This window comes from Trachurus trachurus (genome assembly GCF_905171665.1).
Source record: "Trachurus trachurus genome assembly, chromosome: 9".
Classification (NCBI taxonomy): Eukaryota; Metazoa; Chordata; class Actinopteri; order Carangiformes; family Carangidae; genus Trachurus; species Trachurus trachurus.
Window position 1 is genome coordinate 18,040,290 of NC_139895.1, and position 12,621 is coordinate 18,052,910.

Sequence of the window (12,621 nt, forward strand, 5' to 3'; positions counted from 1 at the left end):
CCTAATTGGTGCAGTTATGAGCTGTCAGCGTGACCTTTTTAGACAGAGATGGGATGAGTCACAGCACGTAAAGTGCGGCATCTTAAAACATGGCCAGACCACATGGTGTAGGGTTTACAGAGAGGGAGAGAACCTCGCAGCAGTCAGGCATAATGACTCACGGCTCTTTCTCTTTCGGCTTGCTTTCAACCCCGGTCTACGCGGGTGGTATGTAGGTGTATGTATGTGGGATCGCCGTTGTGTGTGGCAGCATGTGGTGAGCCTTTTGGTGCGAGGATCTGCACAATCTAATGTCGCTCATGTTGACACATAATCAATCTGAAAAACAATTAGATCTTGAATTAAATGAGCAGAAAACAAGCTTGTTTCGATTCTGTTGCGTTAACAGGTGGCTGTGGAATTTTCCAACTTTCCGATTTTAATAGTAATGTAGGATAGAAACCCCTTCTCAGGCGGTGACAAGGCGTCTGTGATGTTTTTCTCTTTGTGAACAGCGGCAAACAATGTGGAGTTTCCTCCACCAGAGGAATCCCCCCGATACAGTGACCTGGTTTCTGCCTTTCTTGCATATCTCTCTCTCACACACACACCCCCACATATACAGTACTGACAGTGCAGCTGTTTAGACACACAGATGCGCACTACAGTGTACTGTATAGCTTTGTAGTTTATGTTTAATTGCATATTTCTATTCTTTTCTATGCTGTTTCTCTGATCTAATATTATTGATGTTACTGACACTTAAAGCAATTTATTGTGTGTTTTACTGTCATCAAAGTTACATGTCATGTTTTACAAAAAAAAAAAAAAACCTAGTTACAAACCACTATCTATAACCCAGATCTGGATGACATATCAGTGTCTACGTAGTAGCAAACAGTCCAAAAAGGCAGGTCATCATTGGCTTGACCCCTCTAATGGACTATGATGATCTCAGACCTCTGACCTGCCTGCTCACACCAGTCACGGCCCGTATTGACTCAGACTGAGAAAATCAGCTCGCAGTTCAGTTGAGCCCTGAAGAAAAAGTGACAACTGGCCCTGGATCAGCATCTGTGACCATGTTAGCCCCTTGCCCCTGCAGTCAGTGAGTCTGACAGGCTGGAGGAAGTGAGCGTGATGTCTGATGATTATCTGACTGACAGGAAACCCTTTTGTCTCCGGGGTTATCTGGCTGCCTGTAGAGGAGATGACGTGAGCACTGGAGGACAGAAAAACCATTTCACTGGTTCTGTGTAGAACTGTTGCCAGCTTCCTGTAGACTCACCCACAGCCAAATGAAGACTAATACAATGTGACCTTAGCTCGGCCAAAATGATGTTGGCTATTATCTCCAGGTGCACTGTACCTAAGGTTTTCCTTTAATACTGCAGGTCAGGCTGAAATTCCATTAACCTGAAACAGCGTGCATCTCGAGGCTGGATGCTGGGTCTGTGTGCCAGACATTCCCTCCATTCTTGGTCTCGCTGGCTCCCTGCCTCCTCCATCTTTCCTCCTCTTTTTTTTTCTCCCTCCTCCTCGCTCCTCTTTGTCCTGCTGGTTTTGCTGTTGTATGTAGCTGTTGGTTCCTGACATGAAATTTCACAGAAATTATCAATAGTGGGACCCCATGGTGTATACAGAAGCCACCATGGTGGTCTGGCACATGCTCCAGTTCCCTGCACTCTCTACCTTCAACATCTGTAGCTATCATGTGCACCGAGTTTAGCAAGCAGAAGATGGTGTAGGAGCAAAAGATACATATTTGGTGTAAATACTATAGTCTACAGGAAGTTCTTCATGATGATTTCATGTTGCATAAGACAACATGATGCAACATGTGACGTATACATTATCAAACAGGCTTTTACTATTGTGTTTAGTGCATATTAATATGGCTATGTGGGCTTACAAGACTCCTATTTCATTGTTTGACCATGTAAACGTAAGGCTTTCATTAGAAACTGACTGAATAAAATCATTGTACTGTGCACAATACAGAGGAAAAGCCATCTCATTTTCAACATCTCCCGCATTATACAGTCTACTTTATCTGAACCACTGAATATTTCAGGATCTGCCAGCCTCAATAGCTTGAGACAGACAGAACATCACATCTTAACTGTCAAAGTGAGGAAGTGGAACACAGAGCTGCGTGAATGTACAGCTGACAAACATGCAGGTGTGCGAACGTGCAGCTGACAAATCTGCAAAAAAATAATACGATGTGATCATGTCAACATTGAACCAGAATTTCAAAGCAATGTGGAACCCATGCTGTGGAATAATTACAGCTGGTTTTGAGAGCAAAGGGAGGCACCATGGTGTTCCTAGACTAAAGCGGCATCTGGGCGTAAAATTCAGCATCATCCGTACAGTGAATGGATATTGCTCTATGTTCTTTTATCTTTAAAGATCAAACTCATCAAGTTATTTGAGGGATATATCCAAAGCCAGACAGTGATACTTTTTGTCAAAAACTTGGTCTGTTTTCTTTTCGTGGGAAAAACAACTTCTGCCTGTTTGCATGACTCCTCAGACACATGTAAGAAGGGGCCACTTGTTTGTGTGGTGGCTTTGTGCAGGTGTGTCTGAGGGGAGGGGGTGGGGGGGGTTTGAGGGCCTGTTTGTGATTTGCTTTTGCACATACACACACCATATTTACCACACAAGTTTTGAGTGGTGATTGTGGTCTCTTTGTTTTCATGCCAGACGGTCAAGCTTTGCAAAACCACAGGGGCAGGTGAGGAGAGAGTGACGTTTGTCTGGGTCTTTCTCTGGTGGTTTATCTACAGGGATTCCAGCGAACTCGCCATTCTGCGGTTCTTAAAGGCAAATTTGGTGGTACACTGAGTCTTCAGGGTCTGTCCCTCCCCACACAAGATTGCAGGTGGCCCTGATGTCAACCACAGACTTGCATCACCCACACAGAATCGGCGCTAGACAACACAACCTCCTTTTGAGCAGCAGGGTGGGCTCATGTGCTTGAGATGACGTCCCTCGGCGAGAGAACTGGTTCAACATCTCCTCCCAGAAAGCATCTGTCCTGCCGAAATGTACTTGAGAAAACACGGACTCTCTGCCAACGTGTGCGAGAGGCTCCGTCACTGATCTCCCCTCTGATCTTGATGAGATGTGCAAACAGAGTTTTAACAGATCAATAGAAGAAAAATCACATTATATTTAATCCGCATCTTTCAATTTCACCCTCTTGTAATCTCTTTGTCAGACACACACACACACACACACACAGGCAAGTAAGGACACTGTCTCTCTGGTGATATATGTGTCTGACACACACGACTTCAGCTTCAGTGTCAGCTGCTCCTCTAGGCTAATGAAATGGAGTTTTAAGACTGCAAGAAGGGATCTGCTGACTTTAAAGAGACAGTCCTTTTTACCCATAATGCTGTGGCAGGTGGAAAGGCTCACTAATCCCATTAACACAAGTTCTTCATCCAATCATCTAAGACAGAATGCGATAGTGGAATACAAAGAAACGAGGCACAAAAAGTAAAGCCATCATGCATACGCCGCCCACTTCCAACCAAAGTCACATATTAAAAAGATAAGGTTACAGTAAAAATATAATCCGTTTGCAGTCATCTTATATCCACGTGATGCGATTAATGTTTTGCAACAAGAGGAACGTATCCATCAAAAGCACTGACATGTAATGCAACTACTTGATGTAATGCAACTACTTGACCGAAGACACGATCTTCCAACTGTGCAACTGTCGACTGCACTGCAGTTGCACTGTCCTATGTATTTGTTTGCACAGGGCACATGCAGCATTATTCTGGAGTCTTCCAGAGTGTGCAGACTTCACTTGTAAACAAGGCTGAGTTGTGTAAAAGGTTTCCCTCAGTCTATTAAAAAGGTTGCAGTAGGACATCACCCTGAGTGCACAAGCTCTTAAAATAAAGCTTTAGCTGTGCAGACAGCTGCGGGCACTTTATCACAGCAGCTTAGACCTGCTTTCCTCAGCCAGTCTCTGCCTGAAAAGCTGCATACTGCATTTTTTCCCCTCTTAGTGTTTTTTTCCGTGTTGTTCGCGTGCATGGATACAGGAATTCAACGTGAAACTACGCTTCCTGTGTTTTTGGACTCGTGCATGTTTTTATGTCTGCAGCTGAGCTCTGGACTGTATGTCTGCCATGTGGTCACATGTCTACATGCATGCCCGAGGTTTATTTACTTTGTTTTACTCCTAAATTAGAACAAAGACGCCCAGTGGTATGGTTTTCAGCATGGAGTGTCTGCATCTGTGTGTGCCCATGCTGCACTGTGTTTTGTTTTTCTTTTACATTGTCTGGTTTGAGTTGACGGACTGGACGATACTCAGGTGTCTGGCGCATGGAGACCTCCCGCTGTAACTGACAATTCATTCTTCACACACACCCGCAAACAGACTGTTCACACACACACACAAGCACAGAGATACACACACCCTCAGACAGATGGTTCACACACACCCACTTACTGAATTTCCATTCACATGCACATGCATCCCTCCCTCTTCCCCAGACAGTATGTGAAACAGTGAGTGAACTGACATGAACGGTGTCACTGCACACTCAAAGGAGTTCATTGTGAAAGGCAGGGGTTTCTAGAATCACAAATTGAAGGGTGTTACTGAAAATTATAGTGTTTCTATATCAGTCATTGCTTCAAAAATGAGCATGTTTTTTATTTTATTCCCACCAACTTTAACTTTCTTCACTTCGTAGCTGTCTCTCTGTCTGAATCAAACTGATCCCCGCCCTGCATGGACTCCCATAATATGAGTCAAAGACAAACAGCCACTCATAGGAGTATCTGTAAATGACACGGCCATCATGTCTAAGCATTGCTGGAACACAAAACCTAACCTTTAATGGGAAGAGATGCAGACAAACAGTCATACAGCTAAATAGGTGCTAACTACCACATCTCAAGCCTGTTATTTAGCAAACTGCAGCCGCTCAAGATGACATTTACCCGAACATTACGGCTTTCCAGCATTACAGCACCTGCAGTCATAACTTGCAATTTCTATTACTGTGTACAAATAGTAAGATGTTGTGCACAGGTACAGAGTTCAACAACAGATTGGAATGACTGTGCAAATTCTTGTTATCGACATTAACTGACCAGAATTTTACACAACATGCCAGTCATGTCCTGCAGCATGACTTCTGCTGCATAACCACAATCACATGAGATTATTCCAAGACCAGCATGGACTCGATTATGCTCTGACAGGTTTAGACTGTGCTGGATTTAGAAACACTGATAGCCAGGGATGGAAACCACGAGATGAGGTTTTGCTAGAAATAGAAGGAATAGTCACTTTAAAAAGGAACAGGGGTTCCAAAAATAAATCTTTCCAGCCTCGGTCAGTATAAATCCACTAAGAAAAGTACACACAGACACATCTTAGGGGATATTTACTGTGCAGTCATCCACTTAAAGTAGCACATATTCCTTCCCTGGCTGCCCTACATTCATGCTGTCCTGGCTGCACTCTGCAGACCCGACAGCTAATCCACAGTATTCAGGTGAGAGGTAGCTCATGCAGGAGCTGGTTCTCTCTGGTTTCTTCTTAGGAAAACCGACTTTAATCTCAACCTGTTGCTGCAATCGGAACTAAAGAAAGAACTTGCTGCTAATAATAGCATCACTAGTATGTACAGTATGTGTAAACGCACCTACAAGAGTCAACCACAGCAATCAGAAAGGAGCATCTCTGGCATGAACATTTTTCCACTTCAATACATTTCTGAGCAAACTTTACTCTGTTCACCCTGACATTCACTCTGCATGACAAACTGCAGCTCTTTTCGTTTGGTTAAATCCTACAAAATGATATAGTATTATGCAAAAAGAAAAGTTGAATAAGGTCAGTTTTTCTGCAATGCCAGTGGTGCCATAAGCCAGGGCATTGCATTGTCCAATCAGAGCCCAAGTCCAAAAGTTGCTTGGTGTTGCTTGATGGTTTTCAATTCCCAATTTATGGTAGTATTTTCTGCTTGTGTCAATGTCAGCAGCATAAGATTATGGAAACCTCACATTTAAATTTAACCCTGTAGGTGTATGGGGATCATGTGTTATTTGTTGCGCTGGGTATTTATGGTGCGAACACAGCCTTACACTACATGCACAAATCTGTGTATACCCCACACACATTGGCTCAGCCTCAGTGAGTCAGCACTCTCACTTTATTGCCTCAACACTTCAATTTTAGTTTTGATTTGCTCAATCCACATGAGAATTTGAAATTATGACTACACATCCCCCCCAAATGAGAGTATTTTTAGGCCTTTTTTCAAGTGAATTGTGCTGTAGTTAATCAGTACTGTGGAAATGATCTGAGTGCTGACAGGATGCAACCAAGCAAGGATTTGTGGGGTTTAAGGACCATGACTGGAAGCAGCAATAGACTGTACATTTCAAATGAAATGGCATGTAGCCATTCAACAGACACACTTCACAGGGCTTTTATTTTATATGCAGTAAATGCTGAATGGGATTGAAGGACCACTTCCATCATAACAAGAATGTGTTGAAAATAGCACAATAATCAGATTATTTGAAATGTTAATTATGCTAGTTTTTTTTGTCATAGCTGGCCTTATGCATGGTGACCATGCCTCCACCCATTATGAGAGACCTGTCTTTTAATTGACCCTCAATTTTATTATTCTATCACAGGAATCTATCATTTTAAATGAATAAAAACTGGCCAGATTGATCTTAAACTGGGGTTCAGGCCAAAAAGAGTAACCTGTGCAAAATGTTTGCGGAATGAAACTGATGCTAAATTTTGATAGTGACAAACCTTTGAGCTGTTCTGTCACTTCCTCTCTCTGTTTCTATCTTTTTCTTCTCTTTCTGTGAGCCTCCATCATCTGCTCACCCTCTCATATACATGTGTATTGTCCGCCTCCAGTCAGGCGTATGCAACGGCTGTTTAGAGTGTCTCTGTTGTATCCTGCTGTTAATCCACTTCCCTCTGAAACACTTCCTTTTCCTTTCCCTGGTATACTCACAACATATGCACGCACAAACTTTTGCTGGAACACAAAACATGCACTAAAGATCATACACACATGCACACACTCATGCACTCTCACCCTGCAGACTGGAGCCACTTATTCAAACATCCTACACATCCGAGCATGAATGTGTTTGTGTGTTGGTGTAGTGGTATATTTGGGGCTGCTTTCATATTTAACAGACCTTCAACTTAAATGACCTTAGAGTGTCTTTTTTTTCTTCGAGTCGAGTCTGAACTAATTGAGCCGACGTGCATTCAAACTTATCTGAATTCAATCCTTTTACTCAACTGTGCCATTTATTTCACACTGCTTCTCAGTTGCAGCTAGTGTCCATCTCCTCCATTTGTATTAGTTTATTTTGCTGATATGTCAATAGGACAGCAATATGTCCAGCAGTAGAGATAATGCGCAGAGTGTAATCTTCAAGGTAAACCACTTCAAACAGTCTGATGGCTGTATTGACTGCAAAGTGTTTCTGTTTGAGTTTCAAACAAAAAGTGACATCTCTAATGGATCGCTTGTCCTCGGAAACGGCCCGTATCCGCATTGCGGAGGCAGGCATGTCGACCGTTGTCGTCGCGGTAACGCCAATAAACATGCCGTTAAGGTTGAGGAACAGTCACGGATAAAGAAACGAGGTTAGGTTGATTGCTATCGTTCTCAAGTGGGAAATGAACAGTGGTCTCCCATGTGAACGTCTTGAATGTGTTTTATTGACCCGTCCATCCACCCCATGCAGCCTCCTCCATAAAGAGTTGGATGCATTGTTTACTATATCTCTGCCACAAAAGGTCACTTAACAATAAAACACAACCATGGTTTGTAATAAGCTGCCCACACAGGATGTGTTCATTTACTTTACATTTTCTACACATTTGTTGCATTTTTGTGATATTTTCTCTATCTTGAACCTTAGACTTTCACCCATCTCTCATCAGATTCTTTGTGACTAATAGTTTAACCTGTCTTTCAAGAGTCAATTTCAAATCTGCTCTCCCAGTGGTTTCGATCCACGCTATACAAGGTGTTACAGAATGACTCACCTCGCCTCTTGCTCTCATCTTGCACACGCCGGATGTGTACGAAATGCAAGACTTTGCTCTATTTTTCTCATCCCAAATCGATCTGCCTCTTCTGTCGTTGCCTGTCTATTTTGGGTGACACACATGCACACATTTTGTATCCAGGGATGTAGGTCAAATCGACTGCTTATATCGACGCTAGACCCGCCTGAATGTAGAAGCAGGTCAGTCGAACAGTTATGTATTGGCCCAGATATCTTAACCTACATCTCTTTTGTGTTGATAGATGGAAAAGAGAGAAAGGTGGAGAAACCCACCCAACAAAGTCTGGGATGTCACCGTGCTTTTGTCTTACTCTTCGGAGACCCCAAGGCGTCACCGTCAAAACAATACATGTAAACATATTGGGTGTCAAGATAGATTGGCAGCTGTAGTTTTCCACTCTTTCTTTACTGGTCTTTAATTCTGCTGGAAGCTTCTCCAGATTCATCAAACAAAAGTGTAACTTCTCCCTTAATGTGCATCGTCCCACTGATGGTTTCTAAGGAAAGGCATTGTCTTTCTCTTGCAAGGATGTTTTTTTTTTTTTTTTCAGAAAGTGCTTTTAGTCAATTAATATGCCTAAAAGAAAGGGTACTGCAGCGTCAGTAGTCTTGTCAAGACCAGAGAGAGCAGCTCCTGTTTCAAGCCAGCTCTGATTTTACCATTTACAAAGCTCTGGCAAAGTACAACACTAAGAATTCTGTGCCTGCTCTATAATATAGAGACACTGTAATTAGAGAGAAGAGGGCCTTTTAGACGCTGAATTGTCTTTTGAGGTAGTTCAAAGGCAACCCACAGCAGCTGCACCGAGCACTCGAGGCATTGGGATTTAAGCCTTCATGTGCAGTTGTTTATTTATGTGATAGATTGTATTTTTGCAGTTGTGCATGATGGGATTGTGCCATTTTTGGAACAATATGTCTAAAAAGAAAACTAAAAGACTACATCCTTTCTTTTTTCTTTTTTTGTTCTTTTCGGTGCATGAGAAACTGATGTGCTCACTGTGAAAGTTGTATATGCAAACTAAGGAATTATGTGACTCAGAATAAAATCAGGCATTCATATGTCAGCAGTGATGTGACCTGACTCAAGAAACTTTTTTTGTCTAGTCTGTTGCATGAGTCATGCATTCCTTTGTGTCTTTATGCTGTTTTAGTTGAAAGCAGAGCATAAAGAACAAGATCAAATGCATGTTTATCGACAAAATATAGTCACTTTTCAGCTGTCAAATATATCAAATTTGAGAGGATCTCTATCTTGGACAGTAATAAAATGCATGCAGCGCAGTGCAGTCACTCAGCTAACGTGGTTAAAGACTTAATCACATGCCATGCACTTTCTGCATACAAAACCTGTTTCAGAACTCACCACATCAAAAGGATGTAAGCTTTATTTTCATCGAAATGTTGTCTTAACTTAATTGCTAACGAGGTCATGCGCAGACATATACGAGTCTTTCCTGACCATTTTTGTTTATCGACTGTACTGTACACGTGCCGACGCAGCATGTGTGCTGCATGTTGCTCGCTGTGCGCCTCAGATCTACAATCTTTTGGTTTCTCCTCTCCTACCTCTTCAAGAAAAAAAAAGAAAAAAGAGATGTGTCATTGTGAAAGCTCCACTCCTCAGAGGGGAAAATCATGTTGCTACATGAGCAGTTCTGAAAATGCTCGGCTCTCAAAACAGTCCTGTTTGCAAATCCAGGCTGATCAGCTGTTTCCCTATATAGATCTGCCCGCACAGATTTTGAGCTCCGGCGTGCTCGATAACCACAGAGAGAGATGAGAGTAAAATAGCAATTACAGAAAAAACTCTGTGTGGTAACGTGACATTTGTGTTGGAGCAGTGAGGGGCTTAGCTCAGTAGAGAGTGAGGCTTTAGACAAGGCCCTTCTGTTTCACAATATTATTTGTGATACAATGAGACGTAGACTGATATGACTGCAGCTGTCTGCGTCTGAGTAATATTCTTACATAAAGCCTTAGATTTATCGTGACTGTGTCTCATATCCAATTATGTTTGGATGTTTTGCTTCAGAGAAGTCCGTGTGAATTCCTGAACATGCATAGAAAGTGTGGGTGGGGAATATCATTTGACAATATTCTCTGCTCTTGAGGTGTTTATAGGCAACACAGGGAGTTCAAAGTGTTGAACCGTGAACAAAGGTTAAACACTAAACATTTGTGATAATTATATACCTGATTATTAAATTCAAACAAATAAGTACAGGTGAAGGGCCAGACACTCCTCATACAGGGGTCATCCCTTTTCTCCCCACAGTTTATATCATAGATATACAATATAATCAGCTTAAACATAAAAACCTATCAAAAAAGTTTTAACCAGAATGCATTTTAGTATCTGTAAAGTATTAACAGTACATAATCCTTATCATGTTAATGTCTTCGATTACAGATGACGCCACAGACGTCAATGAAGTCTTGAGGGGTTGTTATGCAGTTGTAAACTCGTGAAGCACATCTCTGTGAGAAACACTTGAGTCATCTCTAACAAAGATGTGTTGTGTCTGTCTCACATTAAGAACATCTTTTGTTTCCTTACTCTGTCTAAAAAGTGGAAAAACAAAGGGTCCCAAAATGGTTCACAGCAGAAAACACCAGTTCAGTGGAGTGCCCGATTCCAAAAATACCCACTCCAAGCTGCAAACAGATCTGTTTACTGACTCGCAGCCACTCCACCTCACTCATGATGACATCACTGGCCTTTTGCTTAAAAAGACAATAAGGACTTTCTGATTTGCTCGGTCTATTTGTGTCGTGGTGGCTAAAAATGGAGCGGTCGTTCCAAAAATAGAGAGCGTGAAGCGTAAACAATAGGGGTGGGTAAGTCTGCTGGTTATTACAGAGCTCAGTCTCCCCTGGCATTGTTGAGATTACAGGAGTTTGGAGCGCGGGGAGAACTGAGAGGGCTTTATTGTTGCTGACGTGGTACAGGCCGTCATAATGACTGTGCAGAAAAAAGAAAACGGATACAATCTACACCTGACCTTTTAGTTCAGCAGGAAATCCAGGTTTGAATTTGCTTTTGGAAGATTCTCAACAACGTGGAGGAAAACCCTTCTAAATATAGCCACAGAGGCAACAATACACGGACACAGACCCAGCTATTGCATACTTGAATATTTGAACCTGATCTGGGCCAAAATCTAATTCCAAGAACTGTGCTATTTATAGACTTAGGGGATTTCTAATGGTTTAACTCTACTTGTGTGTGTGTACTGTGTTATTTAAGAACCTATTCTCACTATTTATCAGGTAGCACTGAAGCATATGAAGCATTTTCTCACAGTGCCTCACATCCAGAGCCTCCTGTTTGTCTTTCTTTTTGAGTCCTTGATAGCATCTCTGTCTCATTCTCAGCAGTCAGTGATATGCACACTCAGCGCCCACACCCCGGCTCTTTGTCTCCAGCTCAGGGCTCCACTGCTTGTGATCTCTGTGGCCTTAAACAAATATGATATTTTCAACAAGCACAAAATTAATACTTTTTAACAACTGCTCAGAAATAATCCTGTTCAATCCTTTTTCTGTTTTTTCCAGTCCTTGATTAATGGGTTCAAAGGATCCAGCATATGGGTACTCCATACTACACACACACACACACACACACACACACACACACACACACACACACACACACACACACACACACACACACACACACACACACACACACACACCAGTTGACAAACACATGAGCTAGGATTAAAATACAGAAGGTGGAACTGGCATTGTGGTAGCATTATTACTCATTAAAGCGTAATTCTAGGGGGATTTCAGGGGTAGTGTGTGTCCAGAGGGATTTCAGGGGTGATTATCGACCTCCAGATGTTCCTAACATTGTCTTTATCACTACTGACAAAACAAACCTATGGCCTCTTCGTAGCAAGTTTGTGTTTGTGTTTATGGCCGGGGAGGTTAGAGAACAGAACAGGCCTGCCATATTGTAAGACAAAGTGATCTCCCTATAGCATCCACAGTGTGTGAATTAATTACTGAAAAATATGTGAGACAAAGGCTGTCAAATGTGTTTCTTTGGAAATAGAAATTTGAGCCGTGCATGCTGCTAGACCAGCAGTGTAGTTCAAAATATTTGGGTTGAAAAGGAGGGAAAAGAGTTGAACTCGTTGACATCTACTTCACAAGGTGAAGATCTAAAGAGCAGTTCCCTTTAATGCTGTGAGACATGCAGGTTAGTCAATGGAGGGGTAGGCAGGGTGAGGGAAACTCTGGAAGAAGAAAGGGGATATGAGGGGCGGAGAGTCATTTTAAGTCCCTGTAACAGTCCTGCTGCCACAAGGCACTGATCCCAGAACCACCCGTTAAAGTAATGCATCTGTTGAACGGTAGTTTGTCTGCACATTCAGGGAGAGAAAATGTGTAGATAGAAAATATAGGAAATGAAATTGTGTCCAGTATATTACAGCAACATTTGAAATGACTAGATCTAATGTTTCAGTGGTTACCCATAAGATTTTGTGCAGAAAATGAGTACAGTAGTGTGAGTGCACTTGG